Below are 24,008 nucleotides of genomic sequence, written 5' to 3'. Positions count from 1 at the left end.
AGCAATGTGGAGAGAGGGAGAGTGGAAAGAGGTAATGGAGGGAAAAGAAATCTTACCTTGGCTTCACCAGTGGCAACATGAGCATATGCAATTATAAGATAGCTGGCAGATGACAGAGTTAGTTAATGTAACAAGCCCTGTAAAGCATTTAGCCACATTCTAGTGTTTAATCAGCTGTGTAAAGTGCAATATCTATCTTTCAATTTTATGCCATTAAGGGAGACAAGATTTTGATTAGGTACTTAATCTGGGCAAGAGGAAAACAGGCCCAGAGCAAGCCCACAATAGGCAGCAGAAGGGATATTCGACGAAGGATTCGATAAAGGAAAAAGACAGAAATTTAACATAAAAGAGAATTAGTGCAGCTCCTTTCAATTTAGTGCACAGATTTTTATGGACTAATCAATTAGAGGCTGTGGCTGTGCTGCTGGGAAGTGGTGCCGTGTTAGAGGCTTTGCCATATTAATTCTGTTCATTACACTGAGGTCAGACGGAGTGCTTTGGAGAAGCCCCTGCTGCTGAGCAGGTCACGTCGTGGGTGTCGTCCCTTTGTTCAAAGGGGTAAATGGGTAAAGCGAGCACTGAAGTCGTGGGGGCAGTTGTTTGCATAGCGGCTTGCTCTGTGGGAGCACATGCAGGTTCTTTTGCTTTCTCTCATTCAGTCTTTCCTTTGAAAGCTGGTTTCTTGATATTTTCCTTTATTGAGGAAACAGTCTTCCTGGAGAGAAAATGAGATCCGGTGGTAGGATGCTAGATGGAGCATTGGAAGGTCTGGGTGCAGTCAGACTTCCTCTGACCTTCAACAAATTGTCCCAGCTGCTAACTTGAACATTACCTCACATGAAAGCAATGAAGTTAACTACCTTACCCTGTGGAGATGAGAAATGGAAGCACTTGTGAGTTTGGGTACACAGAGCTGAGTTACCTATTTCTCCCATGCAAATAAGATGCATTCAGGTGTGCCAGAGGCACTGCTATATATTGCAGACTGTATCTCATGCAGTGCCGGGCACCTGTGGAAGTCACAATGTATGAGAGAGTTTGAAGTATTTGAGGCATCTGCAACACTTGTGCTTGGGTCAGGAGGGTAGCGATGTGGGCTTTCTGGAGAAGGGAGCCTACTGTCGGAGCGGGATCTTGCATGGGGAAAGACTTTAATTCTCTCTGAGGAAGATGCTGCACAGTTTGGGGTAGGGGTGGCAAAGATTCATTGTTCCAGGAGAACAAAACACAGAGCTGAAAGAGTGCTGGGTCCCAAAACCATAGTACAAAAGAGGTGAAGAGAAAACCTTCAGGAGGTGAACTGAAGCGGATGGAGAGCTGGTCAGGGGAGAGGACCAGTTTCTCTGAAGCTTTCAGTTTCTCTGAAGTAGGTGTCAAAAGGCCTAACTGCTCTAACTGTAGTGAGGGACCTTGCCAGGAACTTAATTGGGAAGGGTGCTTGGGCAAGCACCATAAAGAAGGATACAGATTTTGGAGAAGTACTTGGATCTCTCAAGAGTCTGTGGAATATCTGTAACGATTTGAGACTTGAACTGTGATAGCTCAAAACAAATCCCAAGAAAGGGTATTTGTCCCGTAAGTGTGGGAAGAGCAAAATGAGTCAATTAAGGCAATGAGAAGGTCTGGCACCAGGTCAGCTATGACTTTCTTCTGGGGGTTTCCCAGTAAAGACCTGCTTTTTGTACAGGGGAACTTTTCATAGTGTAATATAGTGGAGAAATTGAGGAGGAGTACTTTTGGACTGAGAATGTCTAACATGCCTCCTCCCACCATTTGGAGGTGCTTCAATGTCTTCTTCTTAGTCTGCCCTTTTCCAGACAAGAGCAGTCAATCCATAATCCAGCCTGTGTCCCTGGCAGAGCTTATATTTTGCTTCTGACCCATGAGTAGTTCAGAGAACAAGAAGTTATCTTTTTTCAGTTCTGGTGGATTGCAGTATTTAGGATTGTATCTACTCCACAGTACAGGTATGGGCCTGAAGAGGCTGGAGGACAGAGAATATCTTAGGAAAAACACTTTTTTTTTTTTTTTTTTTTTTGCTGTGTCTTGTTTGTGGAGTAGCCTCTAGGACTTGCACCATAGTGTGCTTTGTGCATTGATTTCAGACCTGAGTAAGCCTGTAAAGATCAAGGGAGAAGATACTGCAGATGTAAAGATTAGAAGAGAATCTTGCCTGTTCTGTTCAATGCATATTTAAAAGTAGTTCATTTCTTCCTCGTGTGTTATTCTTTTTCTTCTCAGCACTGTTACTCTACCTTTCAGAAAGTAATGCATGCTCTGGGGGCACTCTCTTCTACAGCAGCCTCTGCGGCTGACCCACCACATTGTGAGACTCCCTGTTTCAAGTGGAAATTCGTCAGTCGTTGTGGGTATATGTATGTAAAACAGTGGAATTCTTGTACGATATGAACTGATAAGTCCATGGTCTCTAGAAGAGCTTAAAATAGAATTACCACTTAGCTCCCCCGTCTTTGGTGTGGTGTGTGGGTTGGTTTTTTTTTGTCACTTTCCATCTAGTCTTTGTCTGCACTGGGTTGTGCTGGGCTTCTGATGGTTCCCTCTAATTCTATTAAACCACAGAATTACTTTTGTTTTTCTAAATACAGTGGCTCCTTCAAATCCTTGTCTCCTGAGGATGATGTGACGGAGCATATTAGTTTATGGTAAGCTGCAGAAAACTTGAACTCCCTGACTGTTCAATTCATGCGGAGTTATGACAGGTTATGCCTGCAGGCTACAAGTTAGGGAAATTATTTTCTGTTCAAACATTTCATTTCTCTGCAACTCTGTAATTCTATTTCTCTTCTTTTTTGTCTCCTTGCAAGGGAAGTACTGTGATATAATACGCTTTGGCTCTGGCTGTTCCTTCCCTGCATATGGGACTGGGAAAATGAGATGCATTTTTTTTTCTTTAATCGTATAGCCATCTTGTTTGTTAACCAAAATCATTTTATGGAAGTCACAGCTGAAAGCATAAAATGCAAAGGGAAAAGAGCATGTTTTTTTAATCTCATTAAGTCTGTAAAAACATGACATTTTGAAAATACTGTTAAAGCCCGATGTGAAATGGGATAAATGGGGGTGAATTCTAAATTATTATGAACCCTCCGATAAGATTTGGTCCTGTACAACTGGAGCCAATAGTTGTTTTTTCATGGAATACAGTGAGGTCACACTTTATTTAAAAAAAAAAAAAGGGGGGGGGGGAGAGCCTTCCTAGACTGTCCCTTTAGAATAAAACTGAACAGCTGAGGCATATCTACCTGCTTGCACTTGTTCTTCTGCAGACAGAGTTTTAGCTCTTCTAAAACTGTGTGCAAGCACTTTCAGTTGTATTTAAAAGTCTAGTTTTGGACCAGCAGCCCAAATATTGTGGCCATGCACTGGGATTGGTTCCCTGATAGGGGAAACCATAGCTGGAAGGTAAACTGTCCTGGGAGTAAGGGACAAGTGGAAACAAAGGCACAATTACCTGGAGTAAGGTTCTAAGCATCCCATCATGGTCATAACTTTTTTTTGTCCTTGAGGAGCTGCAGGTTTCCTGGCTTTATCCTCTCTGTGTCCATGAACTAAGCCAGGATCTGATCTGAACTGGGATATAAATGTACATCAGGCAGAAAAATCCCTGTTGGCAGTTCCCATAAAACAATAAAATCATGTCAAATTTGACTAATTCTTGGGATGCATTGCCAGCAGAAAGCTGACAGTCTGAATTTGTCATCACTGGAGGGAAAAGTGTGTGTGTTTCTCTGTGTCTGTTCACAGGGGTGGGGAATGGACTGGGGAGAATAAGGCAACTATTAACAAAATGGAGATGGCATGGTACTCCATTAATGTTATTAATAACCCTATCAGATTTTATTGAAAAGATGCTTTCTGTATCTGAATTTGCCACTATTTCAACCCATTTATTAAAGCTGAAATAGCTGGAGTCACTTCAGACCGTATTTATTATTATTATTTGCTGAATGAATGCTGTGATTATGGGTCCCACAGGAATTAGAAGAGATAAAGTGTCATCTTTCAGTCTCTTCGCACCTTCCCCAGGGAGCAGTGGAGAGAATGGCTTCCTCTCTGTCTTTTTCTATTAGACTTCTCTCTAATTTCTATTAATAGGGTTCCGAGACCTGCTGTAACACTTGAAAATTTATCTCTTACATTTGGAATGGTGATATTTAACAATAATGGTATGCTCAGAGGAGTATTTTTCTTTTATGCTTCCTCCTGTGCCTTCCTGAGCTGGCCATTGATTCCTAGACTCTTACTGACAGTTCAGGGATCTTTCTGGACGTCTCCAAAATATCACGTGGGCTCATTCTTGCTTAGTTTTAATGGGAGGTGAAAAGCTGTTTTTGTTTTTAGACGTAAAGCAGTGTTAGATATGGGGAAAATAAGAGGGGAGGGGAAGGTCCCAGACCAATATAGGTTACCTGTGAAGTCATCCAGTCATGTGGGTCCCCTTCTGTGGTTTTAGGCTTGAGGTTATTCATGCTCAAACCTGGCTCTGACCATATGGTATTAGGTATGGAAATTATATCACTGGAAAACTGTTGGAATTGGTCTGAGATGAGGTCATCCTTTGTTAAGAGCAAAGGATATGGATGATGCTGAGTGAAATAATGACTGTGTTGGGGTGTGCTGGTCCTATAAGGAGAACCCCAGGTGTAGCACTAATGCAACTGGGACAGCAAGCAGATCTGTGAAAGTGGCAAGGGGAGATGATGAACAATGCCAGCTCTCTCCTTGTGGGGAAACTGGGAGAGGAAAGGCCTGTTGTCCTTTTCTATGAAGAAAATAAGTGGATTTGCTTGAAGGATGAGGCTTCGAGCCTTTCACTGAAAGGGGTGATGTGGCAACCATTTGTGAGGATTAAGAGCCTTCAAATCTATTTATTTTATTCCCCTTTTTATGTGCATCTGAACTTCTTTGCTTAAAAAAAAAAAAAGGAAGGGAGAGACTTCTCCCAAGTTATCAAGAAAAGATGGTTTCTTCATTGTCTAGCTAGCTGGTCTAGTCATTCTGGCCCTTTTTTGAGAAGCTGCAAATTTCCTATATTTGTTTATATACATCACCCAATCATCTGTGTTAGTTAGCATACCTCTCTCCCCAGACTGTTTCTACCTTGGCTTATGCAAATATCCCCCAGCATTTGCATATACAAATTATTGTGTCAACAGGTAAACACTGGAAATGTGGAAAAAAGACAGCTGAGTATATACAGATATACAAATACATATACAAACAGCTATTTTCCTGCACAGATAAGTCTGTCCCTTGCAAATGGCTGCTTTCACCAACCTGCAGGTATTCTTTTTTTTTTTTTTTCCCCAAGGGACCTCACTAGTAATTTTGACTCTGAGACAGAGGGTGGTGAATTACTAATTCTCCTCATTCTTCTCAGAGTATCTATATGTTTGAGGTGCACATTAGAGCTAGGCTTGAGCAGCAATCACATGAAACCAACTGAACGACTCCTGAACAAAGCTGTTCTGATGGTGATTTAATGACACTGGAGTGATTGCAGCGTAGTGTTCTGGGATGGACTGACTCCTCTGAACCACATCTGTTCCCTCATTCACTAATGTAAAAATAGTATAATAACAAGAGGCATTTGGTCTTATTCCAAAAGTACACGTGTTATACTTGCAACTTGTTTGGGCATCTTGGGGTTAAGGTTGACTCCACAAGAAAACAGCACTGAAAACGAAGTCTGTGTTTTGCTTCATTACTCTATCTGCCTCTGTATTTTCCACTCCCTGAAATCTCTCTCCTTCTATAAGTGTTTAAATTTCATCATCAAAGATGAAGAAAAACAACCACTGTGTAAACAGAGTGAACAACAATAAGGGAAAACAAACATATATTAGGAGCCTGGAAACATATTTTCCTGCCTTCCTGTGCAGGAACAATACCAAAAGGAATAAGAACAGCAACCTTATGCCAAAGCAGGGTTGAAAAACAAGTGTACTGTCAACTGGATGTCCTGAGAACGTATCAACTACTTAACCTAGCAGAGAAAACTGAACTGAAACAAGAGACAGCATGGAGAAAACCCTAGAGCAACACCTTGTTTTCCTCTGTCAAAAGAAAAATGTTGTCTCCCTCTCAATCTAGAGTTTCTTATCCTCAGTAGCTTTGCTGTTTGCAGAAAAGTGTTTCATGCCTACAAAGTAGAGAATGTCTTCTGAAGACACTAGTGATGTTGGATACTTGGCTGGTACATCTTCTTGAGGCCTGCTTTTCTCAAAGTCATCTGGTGAGATAGGGTGAGGAAAAGCTCTTTAAATGTACTGCCTTTTTTTTTTTTCCTTCTTAAAAACCTTGGTTTGATTAAGTTTTGGCATTACATTTGTTGCATGAAAGACAGGAACTCCTCTGATTATTTGGATCGTAGAGTCAGGTAAATCAAAGGAACAGATCAAAAGAAGAGGAAATATTAATGAAAATCTATATTCTTTGGTCAGCATTTTTAATAGCTCTTGTAGAAAATCAAAAAGGAGAATCAGCTGTACCTAGGAAACTTGTCTGATAAGGATGATATAATGCAGTGCATTAATGCAAACTTCAGTACTACATACAGCTGGAAACAAAACCGAAAAATGATGTTCTAAATAATAAAGCGATGTTTGACTGTTTAAAAGCCTCACAGTATGAAATTTGTCAAAATTTGACTCTTACGATTGGCCTGGGGAGGCAGAGCATAGTAATAAAGCCCAAATCTGAGAGGCTGGTGCTCTTGCATCAGAAATGTAACTGGAAGAATTAATCACTCCACTTGCATTTCCTCTATGACAGCTGCTGAGTGGAATATGGGGAAAGTGGTTTTTAATTTTTGGTTTCTTTTGGCTTCTCTGCTTTAAACTATGTCTGATATTGCACAGCTAAATGGAGAACTGGTATCAACAGTGCTGGGTAGATTTGACTGCAAAAGTTTATCTGGAAAAGGCTGTTTAGCATAAACTAAGTTCCTTTATGTGATTTGACTTGGAGCTTTTTGCACCAGGTGAAGTTCCTCATCTCGAGGACAGTCACAAGTGGAGTGCACTATGCGAACAGAATCTGTAGATGAAAACTGAATTATTGGCAAGCTTCACATCTTGGGAGGAGTCGGCCTCAGCTCCGCATCCCTCTTCCAAAAACTGTAAGTGGAAAAGGCACTGTTTGTCCATGCCAAGCTAAAGGAATCAGTCGTGCGGCAATGCAAAGCGAGTATCGTGACACTGACTTAACTGTCATACAGTCTGAGCATCGGTCATTTGCTTTCAATTTGGAGGGTGGAGGGTGTGCTCAGTCTGTATTTTCAACTTCTGTGCACAGCTAGGAATGTCCAGGACAGTTTAAAATGAACACAGAGTTTCTGATGTCACTGGGTTTAGGTGGGGTGGGTTTTAGCCATCAATGGGAACCATTCAGGAAAAGTCGCTACAATGTAAATGGGCTGATGCTAATTACTGTCCCTACCTGTGTTACTGTGAGGAGTCAGGTAGGAATGAGAGGCTGTGAGCCCTTCATCACGGCCTCTGAACTGAGAACATCCTATCCTTAACTGCTTTATGTAACCAAAGATGAAGAGGCAGCAAAAACCCTGCAGAAGAGAACTGAAATGTTAGTAGATGTGCTTTGAAAAGATTCATAAGAAATATTTGGACCTAGAAGATAACCTTTGATCTTGAAGAAGAATCTCGGTTCCTTCCCATCATTCACCTTTATTTTTGAACTCCATTTTAGTTGGTTTTAATAGGGTGGTTTTTGAATGGTGTTGCAGTTGGAGACGGAACTGTAAAATATTTTCAGCAATTATATGTGGAATTTGGATAATCTGGGACCTTGGAGCATAGGATTGTGAAAGCAGGTTTCCAAAACAGTGGTTTTAGGGTGAATGATTTAATGAAATATACTTTAAAAAACAAACAACCCACCAGCTATCTTGTGGGGTCATTGTCCCATTTTAGTCTTCAAGCCTTTTTTTTTTTTTTTTTTTCTTCTTCTACAACTGCAAGAACTGGAAAACTCAAAAGAAAGCTGGAGCGACCAGCTCATGTGACTGTCAGCACCATGGTCCCAAGCACAGGCCTATTTTTGCTTTTATGAGGCAAAGCTGGACTGAAGCAACAACAACAAAAACAAAGCACAAGAATGCTTTAATTTTTCCCTGAGGCCCTGGAATTGCGTAGGCTGGATTAGACAGTGTTGTTACTCGTTAACTTCTACAACAGCTCTGTACTCATTGTTGAGAGCAGTTTCTAACCTACTGGAACTGACTTATTTTTTGCAGACAAATTTGGTTGTCCACCCAAACTCCAGCTAAATCTAATTGCCCTCTAGCAGCAATGGATGAATTGGATCTATCTCCGTTCCTCAGCTGCCACCGTTTACAACTTTATGTTGAGGCAAATAAAAGATGGCTGTTGTTCATACCTAACACTCCAGGCTGTGAAACCGTCTGGGATAAGGGGCAGATAAAATCCTTGTACAGGCATTTTTCTACAAAGTTGGTAACTTCTGGCTGAAGGGCAGGGTGTTTGGTGGTAGCAAAAACTGCATTTGCCCCTGCTAGTGCTCTGACTTGGGATAACAGCCAGATTTATTTGTGTTTTTACCCTCATAATTGCACTTGTTTAAAAATTGCTAGTGTAGTCTATGATGCAGCAAGGGAAAGAGATGTTCATAGCAATAGTATTTCTACTGGATCTGTGTAAAGTACTGTATTCAACACAGGAATAGAAAATGTGTGTTAAAAGATTGAGCTCACTGTGGGGCTGTAGGCTCCGCCCTTTTGCAAGAGCCAATTTAAACACTTTTACGGGGCAGAGAGTCTTTCTCCAATTTTGGTTTAAAACAGTGATCAGACGTGGAGGTGCCAGAAATCTCAGAGTATTTCCATGCCAGCTCTGCAGCTGTTAAAGGACACAGACTTGGGATAAGGCTCAAATAAACATCCAATTTTTTTTTCTATTGAATGTTTAAATGAATGAAAGTTGAGCTCCTAACCTTCTGAGATTTCCAACTTACTTATTAAATTGAGGAAATGCAATAGAGCGCACCACTCAATGTTTTCCAGTGTTTTGCCTCCTAAACTTCCCTGAATTATCATGTCTCCTTCCAAGCTCTGCTGTGTGATCCTGCCTTCCTATTACCGTTGGAGACAAACTGGAGAAAGAAACTTACTTCATAAGCGAGCCCAATATTAAACATATAAATAATGCATCCTTCAGCATTATTTATAATGCAGTAGCATCACTGTGCTATATCATATGCAGTTTCACATTGCCTCTTTTTAACTGCTTTCCTGCCAGGCACATCCTTCCGTAAGTACTAAAGCAACAAAATTCTAAAGCTGCTTGTTTGATTTTTCCCTTTCTGGTATAACTACTGGTTATGCTGAGAACTTTTCATACACAAAGCATAGACAATGTTTAAATTACAATACCAGTGAGTATAATACTACTTATAATACAATATAAGTTACAATACCAATTGGATCTGAAAGTGAAAAACTTTCTAAGAAAAAAGACCGGTATGACTATAGCAGGGGGAGATAACTAACTGTTTTAGGCTTGCTTTTCGGTGTTAATGCTGTGCTCAGAGAGTGACTTTTAAGTTATTCCAGAGTGATAATAGCAGAATATACTGTTCCACTGCCAATTGCCCCATGTAGACCAGTCTGGTATTTTTTTTCTTTTGAGAGAATGCTTTTGTGTCCTGCACACAGACGCAAAATCTGGAATAACAATACCGAGGCTTATCTTTGTAAGATCAAATGAAAGCTGTAGTTGAATGTTCCATTTGTTTCTTAATGAGTAGTGTCAGGCTGTGCCCTATGCTTAACAAAAGCATATGTGCAGATATTGTTCTGTTATGATTACAGTACAATTATACCATGTCTGTAACAGATTACTGCATCTGGCCTCTTCTTGGTTTAGGAAATTGAGAAGGAGATTATTTGATAACTTCTGAGAATGCACCTAAATAATTAAAAAAAAAAAAAAAATCCTTTTGTATTAGCCAGGCTGTGCCCTATGCTTAACAAAAGCATATGTGCAGATATTGTTCTGTTATGATTACAGTACAATTATACCATGTCTGTAACAGATTACTGCATCTGGCCTCTTCTTGGTTTAGGAAATTGAGAAGGAGATTAGTTGATAACTTCTGACAAGGCACCTAAATAATTAAAAAAAAAAAAAATCTTTTCTGTATTAGACAAATTCCATTACAGTCAGGTTTGGGAGAACAGTTCTTTTGGGTTCTGGATGGAAAAATGTTGGGTGGTCCCCCCCTCCCCGAAGACAACACTTTTAATTACTCTGCTGTCCATAAGCCTGTTTTTATTTAAAAACAAAAAAACAACCACCAAAAAAAGTGAAATAGGAATTTAAAAAAGTTTCAGTTGGGAAATGAAGTACTTTAATTCATATGTGCCAATGTGCTATTTTACAATAATTTCATGTTTCACTATTACCCCTGAGTGTGGTACCTTCTTGCTCCGTTCTACCCTTTGTTATTGACAGCAGTGCATGGTGTGAGATGTAGTTTAATGCAGGAGCCTTCTCTTGGGAGGAAAATGGGGCATGTGAAGTACCAACAGTGGCTTTTCATGTGTGAATTTGCTTTTATTTAATACACCAAAACCTCAAAAGCTTGTGTGCGTAGGAGGAATCAACTTTATTTGCTGATCAGCTCACTTCACAACATACATCTGTTTTATATAATTGCTGCCTCTTACATTAGGACACATCCCATTTTCCAAGTGATGGGGTAGTAAGAGTCAAAATGATGATTAAGAATGAACGGCTGCTCCCAGTCTGTGCTGGGCGTGTGCTAGAAGAACCGAGGTTAAATGCCTGGGGTTTGGGGAACTGGCTGTTGTATGAACTGAAAAGGTGGAAAGAAATTATCTGGTATGTTAGTTACTAATCTCCATCTAGACAGAGTCTGAGCTTCAGATTCATTTTAATATCAGAAGCTGGTATTTGTTTATTATTGGTGTTTAACTTTGGCAGGAGATAATGATCTTGAGCGTATGCTGAAGCTTTGATTTGCTGCCTTGGGGTCTGTCATGGGTGAAGGTGCAGTTCTCAACACACTTGTGCCTTGGCTTCTTAGAGCAAGGGAATAGTGTTGGTACTAACTTTTAATGAAACATTTAAAGCTTGGGCTAGTTTAACAAACATGACTGAAGAACTTCCCTAGCTATTTTAAAATTATTTTTAAATATCATAAAATCAAAGGAATGGACCTGGAAAGGATCTTCCAAGAGTCCTCTTGATCCATAACTTGACTCAAACTGTACCTGACTGCTCAGTGTTGTCTCCACGGGCTCTTCTCTACAACAGCTGCAAGTTGCTCACTTTATTCTGCAGCTCCTCCTCGTGTTTGGCTTCCAATATGCTGATCACTTATTGACTATCAAGGGGTGGTACCAATCCCCACCCAATAGCTCTTAAAAAATTTTCCTCACCTGGGGTGTGTACAGGTAATTTGATGGTAGGGGACATGCTCTGTCATCTGCCTCTGCTGCTGACTAAAGCTATCACCCTGTGCTTCCCACGCTGTGTGCATTCTTTTATTTCTGTGCAGTTTTTTGCTTTTTCTTTGGCCTGAATTTTAATTTTGGGAAGACCATGTTCTGGCACTGCTTGCTGAATGATGCCCTGATGTGTGATTAATGCCCTTAGGTGCTATGGTAATACAAATAATTAATGAAGGGCTCTTTAATTCTTCTTCATAATAAATGTTATGTGGCATGTTTGAAATACAGCTAAGATAGACCATGTGCACCAAAATAGGCATATCTACTTACAGTAACTCTGGTGTATTAAAATGCACAGTTTTATTATCAGTAACCTTCTATGCCCTGCAGGCATTTAAAATCCTACTATCCTGAGCAGGAATGAGAAAATAAGAGTTGCCAAACAGTTGCTTCCTTCATGCCAAAAGCCTGGGTTGTAATATCGTGAGGGCTTCACAGTGTGCCTCTCTGTTCTTCAGGTCACCGGTCTTAGGTTAACATGCTTGTTCTCCCAACTTACTTCTTCGAAAGTTAAGCAAGTACTTACTGTATGTTCGTTTGCCTATGCTGAAACCAGCATGTGGTGATTGTGTTAATTGCTCTGGCTTCAAGCTGTATTTCAGCAGCCTTGTTACTAAAGCAGCAAAACACCTGAGGTCATAACAAAATACAGAGCAAGTAAGTTAAGGTGATATTTTCTGTGTGCTTTCAAGCTCTTATGATAAAAGCTGATGTAGGTACAGTTCCAAGCCAGGGCTTAGAAGGAACATTGTGGAGTGCCAAAGCCAGTGAGGATACTTGATTTATTTATTTTTATGTGTAAGGCTGGGGAAGGCTTTTACAGTTACAGGTTTCTCGAGTTTCCCTTCTTCTCAGCATGTGAGCAGGTGATGCCAAACTGTGACAGCTTGCATAGATAAGAGATATTATTTCCCTCCCCCCAGTAAATAATTACAGCAGTGTCGGTATGGTGTGGTACACTGCATTTTTCACTTTAGCTTATGTTCAACATGAACATCTGGCTATTTCAGTGTGCGTTAGAGCAGGGTAACTGCTGGGGTATAATGCGTGGCAACGATTGGAGTGGGGAAGAGGAAGCAAGAAAGGTTACACTGCAAAAACTCATTGCCTTCGTGACGAAGGTTGGACTAGGAGCATTGATTGAAGGACACCATCAGAGGCAGGGAGAAAAAGCATATTTTTGTTGGTTTTGTCTGTTAACTTCTTTTTAAAAAGAACAGAAACATCATCTGACATATCAGAGTGTTGTAGCTCTTGGCTCGTGGTGTGACCCGGAGGATCCCACAAGTGCCTTGTGCAGTACTGGGGAATGGGACTGGCATGCGGTTCACCTTGTTCCCGAGGAGTGCAAAGACATTGTCCTGGGTAAGGTGCCCTGCCGAGAAGCAACATGAGTTACAGGAGATTGCTTCTGGGCCCTTAGTACCTTTCTTTTCCCTTGTCCTTCAACTCAGGTATACAGCATGTATTTATTTTTCTTTAGCTCCTGGAGAAAAGAAACAGCAGAGTCCAAAAAAGACAGGGTTTTCTAATCTCCCATAAAAAGGCTATGGAAATTTGAAAGGAAAGGAAGACGATAGTATCGCCCGCACTGAGATGGCAATTATGGGTCCTGGGAGGAAGTGTATAAAGCCTTATTGAGTGGAGATAGCTGAGATGGCTGTAGGGGCCTGCATGGTGCGAGGAAAAGGCTGGAGGAAACCCTTATCAGACCTGTTATCCTGTCTCTGTCATTCCCATACAGATTAATGAGCTCCAGGATGCCCTCAGCCATGTTCAGACCGGGGTCTGTTTATCCCAAAATAGAAGGTGCTGTCTTGTGCCAGAGTGTCATATTCCCAGGCCAGCAGCACCATTGTGTTTTATTACCCCATTGTATTCAGGGGTTACATCCGAACTTTTCCTCTTAGCTCCTTAATCACTGTTTTGATGGATGAGCTCCATGAGAAAAGCTGCTGCTGCTGTCGCTGCCGAGGACTCAGTATGGATCAAAATGGTTGCTCAGCACTTGCTGAGGCTTGGCTTCCTAATTGTTCTTGCACCAGCTCTAGGCAAAGCAACGGCGGGTGTGTGTGTGTGTGTGTCTTACCCTTCCCTGCATGAAAGTGGGAGGAAGGAGTGGGATGGAGGGGAGGGGAGCAGCTGTGTTCGTTCTGCTCTCGCCAGCAGTGTGAGGCCGCTCTGCCCTGTCAAACTGTCTTGAAGCACATTTGTGGGGTGGTGCTGGAGACGGTGAAAGGCAGATTCATGTGTTCGGGAACATCCCCTGCCCTCTTGAACCCCCGCGTAACCAGCTGTACTTTCCACCCCGGTGCAATGCTGCTCAGAGCCTGACAGAAGCACCATGAATCTGCAGTCATTAACTCTGCAGGACGTGTGGTTCCCTCTGAAGGCTCCTGACTGCTCTGCCATTTCCCTGGTGCAATCCCAGGGAATTATCCATATCTCTGACAAGAGAATAGGTTACTAATGCACCAACACAGCTGTTTTGACACTTTTGATGAATAACATTCAATACTATTAATTGGAACAATTGCTTTTCATTTAACTAAATCACTAGAATTGCTAAACTAAATTGAAACGGAATGTAATTTTGCCTCGCTCTCCTTTAATATGGGCCTCTAAATGTCTTCTCCCTGAAGAATTAGTAACTTAATCACCTAACAGTGATAACTGTTTCATAGCCCTCAGCTGGAAGGCTTTCCTGCTAAGCAGTATTGCATGGGAGTAGAGTGTTATAACAGGGAACAAATCCCATCTCTTTCCTTTCTCCCCCTCTCTGCTGCAATATTAATCATATTAAAAATGATTCTCTTCCTCTTTCTCTGTTCCAGCAAGATCTTTATAGATCATCATAATTTCACCCCCCTCCTTTTTGCATTGTATCAATCACTTGGTATGTCTAACAGGGTGCACAACAATTATATCTGTCCATTACGTTAAGGATGGATTTTTGCTGTCAGTGACTGGGAGATGGGCTCTTTTTCATTTTCCAATGAACTCGTCATCCAGTGCACACAACGCAAACACCGTAGCATAACGTGGTGACTGCATTGAGCAAAAAACTTAAAAGATATGAATATATGGCCAATGTTTAGCTGCCTTTATTTAAAAAAAAAAAAAAAGTCTTGACATAAATAAAAATAGCCTGAAATGTATTTGCATTACCTGAAGTTTACATGGCTTTGTAACTCAGCTCAAGAGCATGTCCTCTGGCCAGTTGTTTCTGCAATCTCAAGACAAAACTTGTGAGACAAAAGAGTGGGAGCTCAGAGGGGAAGCCTTCTGCTAACAGGTAGCACTTTTATGATTCTTATTTTATTGCATTAATAGATTGAGCCTCTTGCCCACACAAGTCCATTTTACAGCTGGGAAAATGGAAATCCAGAAATTAAATGCTTTACCCAAGTTATGTGGAAAATTACTGGCAAAGCTTAGTTTACGAATGAATTTTTTTGTGCTCTTCCCTCTAAATTTGCACTTGCTGTTTTTCCCTGTCAGTGACTATTAAGTTTTGCAGGCCAACTTCTTGAGTTTGTTCAGAGACAAGGAGACAGGAAAAGATACAAAGCTGAATGTTGTTATTACTCAAATTTACCGAGATCTCGTTAGTAATAATGTTGTTCCATTGGAATAGTTTTCAGTAGGCTTGTAATTGCTAAGAAAAAGCCCAGAGCCTGGAGGTTTCTGTTTATGCATAAGGCAGGTAGATGCCAAGCTTCCTCACGTTGTCTTATGCTGGTTTCAGAAGGCACCCTGCACTTTGTTCAGACCCTGTATTGCTGAGACCTGCCCACTAGAGCTAGACTATCCTCTCTCTTAACATAAGCAAACCGATGCTGACTTTTGGTTACTGCCAGCTTGGGCAGGACTGCCAGTGCGAGTCCTCTGAGCCTTTTGTCACTGAGCCTCCTTCCTGGCCAGATGTGTTGGGCTTGACACTATATCCTCCGTAGATCCATCATTTCGCAACCCTTTTGGTTAGCTTACTATATACAGGATTCATTTGTTATAAGCTTGCTGCCTTTATGCATATTAAATAAAAGTCAAATAGATTTGGAGCATGCTAGATCCTCATTTAGACATTGCTTTTTTGGATGGGGGGGAACAAAGTGGTCTTTGTTGCGGATTAATATGCCCACCTGTTTTTTGGGTTACAGTTGATTCATTCAAATCTGCTGCTGGGGTTTTGCCAACATTTCCCTTCCACACTTCTAAACTATTAATGACAAAAAGCCTTTCCTAAAGTCAGAGCTGTGCAGATTCCTGCAGGATTCAAGGCTGTTGATATTTGAGGAGATGATTCTCTACGTGTGTTACCATTGCAATTGAAACTATACCTACGTGTATCCCGATCACTTCCCACTGAATCCAACAGTTGATTTTAGTTAGTAAGTCTGGCAAATTTTATCTCTTTTTAGTGAATGATGCACAGAACTGTGATGTTTCCGAAGTGCTTGAACACTCTGTCTCTCTGTCGTCATCCCGTGTCCTGTCCCCTCCTCCACCCCCCAAGTTCAGAGTTTTATAACCAAGTGGTTTGGTATAATTAGTTGTTATTAATTCTTATTTTTCCATGTACGTATTTGAAAAATCATCCGAGTCTGTAGTGTTTCAGTTTTATGTCATGTAAGTGGTTAATTTACTTCATGAGGTATTGGTTCTGTTCCCTGTCTGAATGACTTTCTAAAAAATTAAGACTAACATGGACTCTGTTCACAAATCGTTAGTGAATACCTATAACTTTATTATCTATGAATAATTAAAAAGGGTGCTTCAAAGTGGATTTGGTGCAAATATTCATTGACATTAAATATTGAATATCAGATTAAATAACCTAATTGAGAAAAATGTGGAGAAACAGCTACAATATCAGGTGCTTACGTTAATCAAACTGCTGGAACTTCTCTTGCTGATGTTGTTTTCCTCTTAGTGGAGTTGGATGAATAGATCATCGTTGCTGTGGAGTAGAGACTGATATACTGCTTTACTGCCTGTGGGACAGAACTGCATGTTAGTTATGCAACTGGGCATCCAATTCATCTAAAAGAGTATTTCTGTCCTGTTTTTAACACTCTTTGTTTCTCATACCCCACTCTTGCAGTCTGCTTGTATGTGTGCTAAGTTTTCCTACTAGGCTATACAATATGCCGTAGTCCTCAGCAGTACTTTAGAGAGGGAATCATAGCTAGAGATGGCGTAAGGAGAAAGCCCACTGAAGGCTGAAATTCTTCTGCATATGGCAGTGATTTACAGAGATTCATTGACTCACAGTCTGGCCACTCACAAGGTATTTCTAAACATAACTTAGTTTAGACCAGTATCTGGGAGGGGAAAGGGAAGTGTGATAAAGCAAATGATGGAAACTTGCAGCTAAAAGTGTTTTGGCAGCTGAGGCCTGAAGTGGTGCTGCTTGAAAGATGAGCACTCTGTGAATTGAGGGCATCTCAGGAGAAGTAAATCTGCCTCCTCCAACACAGACTGAGCACTGGCCCAAAGACCCCGGGTAAATAAGAATCAAACTTCACTACAGGACATTTATGTGGTCGTGATTTATTGGTGCTCTCAAAGCCTTTGAACCTTTGCAGCCCTTTGGGGGAAATGGTGTGTTACAGGGGCTTAAATAAATAAATAAAAAATAAGAAGAAATACATGCCCATAGCTACAGGAAAAACCTATTGTGCCATTTGTTCCAAAAGCCTTGACACGTTCAGGGCTTTTTCCTGAATTTGATTTTTTTTTTTTTTATAGGATTTTGGTCAGTCAGCCAGTGCTGTAGGAAATAAAACAACTCTTTGACAGATTCTTGTTTCTCAGTCCCTTTCCCAGCAACTTCCCCCTCTGGTAAAGCGAACTGAGCTGCAGGATTCTGATGGAAAAATCAAACAAACCTGCCGAGCGTGGCTGAGAAGTAATAGAAAACTACTTGGATCTCAAGGCCCTGCCAGTATAAGTTTAACACAGTGTTGTTCCTTTACCAGATGTCAAATATCCTTTTCCATTTTCTGCGATGTATCATGTCCTTGGTTCATCCTCCTGTGAATAGCCTTTGGTGCTGACTGCTGGGGATGTAGCAGTTACCTCTTTGCGGAGGTTTTCTAACCCTCTGTACAACCCACTTTGCTGTCCTGCATACATTTCTCTAACATATCTTACAATACAAATGACACAAATATAGCCCATGCTCAAACTTTGATTTCTCGGTTCTGGCTAAGGAAAGCGGTAACAAAAGGCTTTACTGTAGTTGATTGGGATTTGACATTATCTTTTTTTATCGGAAGGCAGTTTGCATCTCCTTTGTAACATATTGCAGCCAGTTGTACTGCACAAACTGTGAGGTACCCCTGTAGCTGGGGTTTTCAATGTGGAAAGCTATAATGCAGGGAAGATAAAAGGTAAGTTACATGTGCCACCAGCACGTTATTTGCATCATGGCTTGTTGGTGACTGGAATGGGGAACACGCACGTTCTGGTGTGTGTGACAAATACCTGGTTTGAAACGTTTATTTGTGGAACGTTATTAAGAAAAACAACTTCTACTTTAAGAAGTGTTGGGATTCTCAATGGTGTTTTTTTGCTAATGATTTCTATATCATATAATATTGAGAAGAAGTATCATTTTCCCTCATTCTATCCCTCTCCCTTTTTACACTGATAAAGTATGGGAGGATAAGATTTGAATTTGGTGGAAAGAAATTCAATGGAAAACAAACAAACAAGCCCCTTGGAAATAGTTACCTGTTCCTTGGCTGTCTTCTTTTGACCTGTCAGAGAGAATTTAAGCTGCACCAGAACAAATCTGTAATTTTGGAAACCACATGGCTATAAAGATGGTATAAGGATGACTATATGAACGGGTCTGTTTCTGTTGGGAAACCGGGAGTGAGGTCAACTGTTCTGCATAAAAAGTTGCCCATTGCAACTCCATCTCTCCTCTGGTACTGTTAGTCTGAGGTCTCTGAAAGCCTGAGAATAGTTTTGTTCCTGAAGTCTAGAGGAAATTAAGGATGAGCCAAGGCTCGTAACGTTTTATAATAATAATGATTTAATTCTTAGAGGTTGTTTCCAACATCTGCAGTCCAGAAGCAGAGTGCGACAGGGATTTGCAGGTGTGATAAGTCATTCTGATCATCCTGTAACTCCAGAACATACTTTATCTTTCACGGGTACATTCTGTAGGACAATATATACAGGAGATAGGGCTGGGATGGAAATGTGTCACTGCCACTTTGTGATATGCTAGCATAGCTGTTTCCAGGCTTATGTTTGTCAGACTTTGTGGGCAAGCAGTTACTATGGAAGATGGGTGGTTAAGGCATGGAAATGTTCATCTTAGCTCTTAGTCCCTCCACTGCTTGGCCTTCTTTTCATTGCTAGCTTTCTGGTGGTTACTTCCAACCTTAATCCCTGTTAACCTTGGGAGACTCCTTTGTTTACCATGCCCTCAACACTGCAGAGAATTCTGCTTGCTTGTGCTAAATTCAGAGTGGAGCAAAGAGTCACTTTGCATAGAATGAAGAGCTTTAATATTATTTTGGATATAATTTTAGATATATTTTGAGATGTAGTTTTGAGAACAGTTTAAGTCTGCAAACTTGTAAGAAAAATGTTAGAACAGTTGAGGTTATGGGAGGTAACAGGGAGATGCTCCTCACGTGTAAGTGGCTCAGCATGGCTCCCATACCCACTCTAATTCTATGCTTCTGCCAGGCGTCTTCCTCGTCGTGGTTTCTCAACCCTTGCTGTGTTCTGCCTTCTCTAATTCTTTCAAAAAGCTGATAGTGGGTGTGAGTGGGGCTGGCTGCCTCTCCCAAGGGATGCGGAGGTGGCTGTGTGCATTACAAATGGGACGTAGTTGACTCAGAGAAGTACATGTGGCGGTGAGGCTGGCTAGGCATGGCTGTAAGCTCTGCTATTAGTCTTTAATTTCTGAACCTGAGAGACCCTCCCCAGCGCGCTGTTCTGGAGCACATCCCCCTGTCCTCAGAACAAGAGTGCGTGCTGGCAGTTAATGAGAAATGTTGGAAGCTGGGTCCCAAGAGATGATTAAACCCCACGAGCCAATTAAAAGGAGTGTAATTACACAGCAGGGACAAGTTGTTAAACAAGCTTAGAGGTTATTGTACTTAAGTCAACGTACTGGAACAGCCAAGAAAAGCCTACCAAGGGGGGAATCACTGGCAGGGCAGTGTTGCTTGGCCTAAGGCTTCTTTTGGGGAAGCTCAGGAGCTGGGTGGGGAGGATTGGGCTAATGTGGCATTTTGCCTTTTGTCTGTGTTTCTAGGTGACGATAAGTGCTTAGAGCAGAGAGATCTGGAAAGCAACTGCCACGTCAGTAAGCTGAGCTGCCTCTGGACTGGTGTATGGAAAGTGTAAGCTGAAGTGCTTCCCTAGGCATTCATTCCCTGTGTCGGGAGAGGGGTGTGGGCAGATCACCCGATCTGGGAAACCCCGTGCGTGGTTGGCACAAGCCGGGATGTGTCTGAGGGTATCGCGTTGTGCTCAGCCAAGCTCTGAGAGAAATTTCATGCACAAAGAAGACACAGGGATAATTTACAGTGACTGATGAATTCTGTGCTTTTATCTCCTCATGGGTGTCTGCAGACTTGCAACATGATGATATCACTGTTGTTGAAAAGGCTTGATTTAACTTTTTTGGCTTGGCTTGAGCACAGGGAATAAGGAGTTTGGTATTAACAGTATTGGTTACTGGTGTTGGAGGAAATGAGTCACATCCTGCTGTTTCTGTTCTGTGTGTACCCCGTCACAGGTGTGTGTAAACCTAAATCTATCTCATCCTACTTGTGGCGGTCTTTATTTGATATGGATCCTGGTAAGCCTCAGCGTGTACCTTCAGCTAGTGGAGGAATTAGCTGAAAACGTTAATTGACTGCCAGTCCCGTGTGTCCTGACCACTAGGTGACATCACACACTCAATGTATTTTGTGAGCAATTCCAGTGGGAACGTTTCACACCGGACCTGCAAACTTGGTTTTGCTCATGCAATGCACAAGTCCATTTTTCAGCCATGTTTGTACTTGAACTCTGTGCAATAATAAAAGAACTAAAGAACGTGGATTTTAGGACAGAGCAAATGAATTTTCTGAAAATGAGAAGTTTCGCTCTGGTAGAAATTGAAATAGTTCTATTCCATTATATAAGAGTCAAAGTGTTCATTTGGTGGAAAACCTCAGAAATGCTGCATGAATTTGGCTATCTTCTGTTCTCAGATGCTCGCTTGTGTAACCTGTGACCACTAAAATCCTCTTTTTCTCAAGATGGCTGAAAGCAACAGCATTTAAAATGCCCATTGGAGGGAAAGGGTGAGGCCAAGACTTACAGCTCCTTTTAGGAAGTCAGAGTAGCTATAGCATTTTGAAATTCATTTTTTACCATGCCACAGGGCACACTTGTTTGCCTGTGTATTCAGGCTTCAGCCTGTAGTTAGGAAAATGAATGCAAATTTACCTTTAAAGCAAACGTCTCCAGAGGGCGGAAGGGTCACTCAGCTGTGAAAAGTGATGACTTGGGGACCAAATTCAGCCTGTGGAAAGCACATGTAACCCTACTAATGTCCAGGGATAGACTGGGTCCACTGTTCCCCCCTCCCCCCCCGCCCCAGCATCCTGGCTGAAAAAATAGCTCCCCTGTTGGAAAATCCCCATGGATCAGCTTCTCAGTCAAGGTCAAATCCCCATGTTTTGTACTTTTCTTGGCCATTATTTCAGGTGATAGATGCGCTATTGACTGGCAGCAATGACAGAGCTTGGAATGATGGGGGAACTGAGGCATATTCAACACACTGGCACACAGCTAACTCATGCTAATGTTCAATAATCCTATCCTGCTGCTACACTCTAATGGCTGTGGGCTTGATAGAGCCCCCTCATTGAACTGGTGTATTTCTTATGGGCCTGCCCGCCCATCCTTCATGAATTTTTATTAAACAAAACTGTAAGCGGATTGATTTTGTACTCCTTTATTGCATTTTTATTTAATTCCTTTCAATGGTGGAGGCTCCATCATGTTATCTCGACGTAAATCATGCTGGGGCAGCATGCCAAAAAAATAAAAAGACTACAGGATCATACTTGCATCCAGCGTAAATTTTACTCCTATAACCTTTATTAGCGTAGATTCATTGATTTTTCTCAACTCCCCCCTTCCCCTCCCCATCCCTCCTTTTGGTTAGACTTAGGTCAGAACCTGACAGCTCTCCTTTTAAATAAAGGCGGACAGACTCTTATTTTTCCCATTTAATAAAAAAAAAAAAAAGTCGTTTAGGTTGATTAAGCAAGACTTTTTTTTTTTCTGTAATGCACAGCCGAGAAAATGCTTGTAATGCCAATAACATCATGGACAGTCATAACTGCGTTGGCGATGGGATTGCAGTAGGAGCAATGCTCTGGAGAGCAGCAAGCAGAGGTTTGCTCTCATGCCATCTCTCGGTGTGTGTTTGGGGTTGGTTGGTTGGTTTTCCTTCCCTTCTCACAGGAAATCTGCATTAGTACTGAGCAGTGTTTTATGTCCTGAATCCCTTTGTGTTGCCTCTCGCCATCTTTGTGGGGTCTTGGTCCATGACTGAAGTTGTCAGCAATAATAATTAATCATCTTTTAAGGTACCTGAACAGGGACCTCCTGTTTTCTGAACTGACCCTTGTGCCTTCCCACTCGAATCCATTCAAAAATTAGTTTGAACACTATTCATAAATGCACCATGTACATGCGGCTTTCTATAAAATACAGTTGGTAGATAAACAAGGCACCAGTAGGTGGCATGCGAGAATATATAGAGTAGTTCCAGTTGTACTTCGGGTGGACTACAAATTGCTAGCTTTAAGTTTTCAAACAGACAATGCCTCCCATAATGCCTTCTTGATTCACTGGAACTCCAGTGCACTGCAGGATGGGGCTTCACCATCCATTGACTTCATCGTGTAGTTTGACTATGGATAACAAAGCACAGGGTTTAAAGCTGGTCCCAAAGTAGCTTGTGCTGCAATGTGACATCTCTTGCTGCCCCTCGTTTCTGGTTGGTGGTAGTCACGCATGTTCCTAATCTAGAAGCAATACTAGGCGGGATTCATACTGTTTCTTTAAGCTATAGGTAAACACCTCTTGACACAGTTGCACAACATAAAACATGGTAAAAGCAAGAGTAAAAGGCAGTTAAAATATTTTTCTCCTGACTGATGTATATCCTGACCCTCCCCAGGATATGTTCTTGATATGCTAAAAGCAAAGTCTTGTGCTCTTTCAAATTGCCGTTGCTGTCGATGGAAACGTGGGAGTTAGTATTGTCTTGCAGAACTAGAGGTCTTGATTTCCACAGTGGCTGTTTTGTGTGGCAAAAGGCCAGTTTCTCCGCTGAACCATGGAGCTTTAATATGACTCCTGAATTTCTGGGTTTGTGTAGAGAGCAAGATTATGCTCTGCTCTGGCAAGTGCTGCTCTGGAAGGCTGTTACAGCAGAGCTGCAGCAATCCCTAGTGAGGAATCCTGGGCTGAGCAAGCCGGTGCCGATATACTGTGGGGAGAGAGAATGGTGCTGATGTGACAACTGAGATGGTCCCTCCCCTGTGCACATCATACGGGACAGGACAAGCGCTTCCTTGCTCAGCCCTGTTCTTCCCTGCTGTGAGTGCAGCCCCCCTGACCCTGGCAATAAGCAGCAAGGGTAAGGGGTGCTCTTCAGTGCTCGTGTTTTTCTGTTCACCAACTTAATATGACAGCCAGCTGAAGTGGCCTTGTGTGCCTAAGTATCAAACCTGGGGGAACTAAGCCAATGAGGAATTTTTAATTGAAGATAAAACATGGCAGAGTTATGACAAAATGAGATAATGAGATAACTGTGTTTTTAACTGTTTGTGGATAATATCAGTAACATAATTTCTGTGCTTTTATCGAACTGGTTTTCTCCCCCTTCCCCAAGAATTTTTTTTTGTTTAAAAGTGCATGGTGAGTTTTGTTTTTAAATTACTGTAGTAATGCAATGACAGTGAAGGTAAGACAGTGAAGAAGTGTTGCTGATGGCTTACAGCAAGAAGCATTTTGACATGCATTTTTGGTAGATTACTTCTGATGATCTCCCAGAGGAAAAACAATCGAAATGGAAGCAGAAGGTCCTTGGCTTACCTGAGCTGACATCACCTGGCTGTTTTGAGTTAAGGTTCCCTAACCTAGAGATAGCCTTCTGGCCCAAACTATATTGTAACAAAGAGAGTTTGTCCTTGAAAACAAGGCACAACCAGCAGAGAAGCATTTTATTGCTGAATTTCTTCCCCCTTAGATTAAACTAAAAAATAAAATACTTGAAAACTAGTAATTTGTATGTCTTAGTTCTTCGCTAGTACTTATTAGTTTAGTTTATTACTGTGCTAGTAATTGCTAGTCATGGCTCCCATGGTGGGACTTGTTCAGAAAAAAAACAAGAAGTCTGTTCCTGCCCCAAAAGGACAAATAGTTTAAACGT

The sequence above is a fragment of the Aptenodytes forsteri genome, unplaced genomic scaffold, assembly GCF_000699145.1.
Source record: "Aptenodytes forsteri isolate BGI_AS27 unplaced genomic scaffold, ASM69914v1 Scaffold369, whole genome shotgun sequence".
Classification (NCBI taxonomy): domain Eukaryota; kingdom Metazoa; phylum Chordata; class Aves; order Sphenisciformes; family Spheniscidae; genus Aptenodytes; species Aptenodytes forsteri.
Note: the sequence above shows the minus strand (reverse complement) of the source record.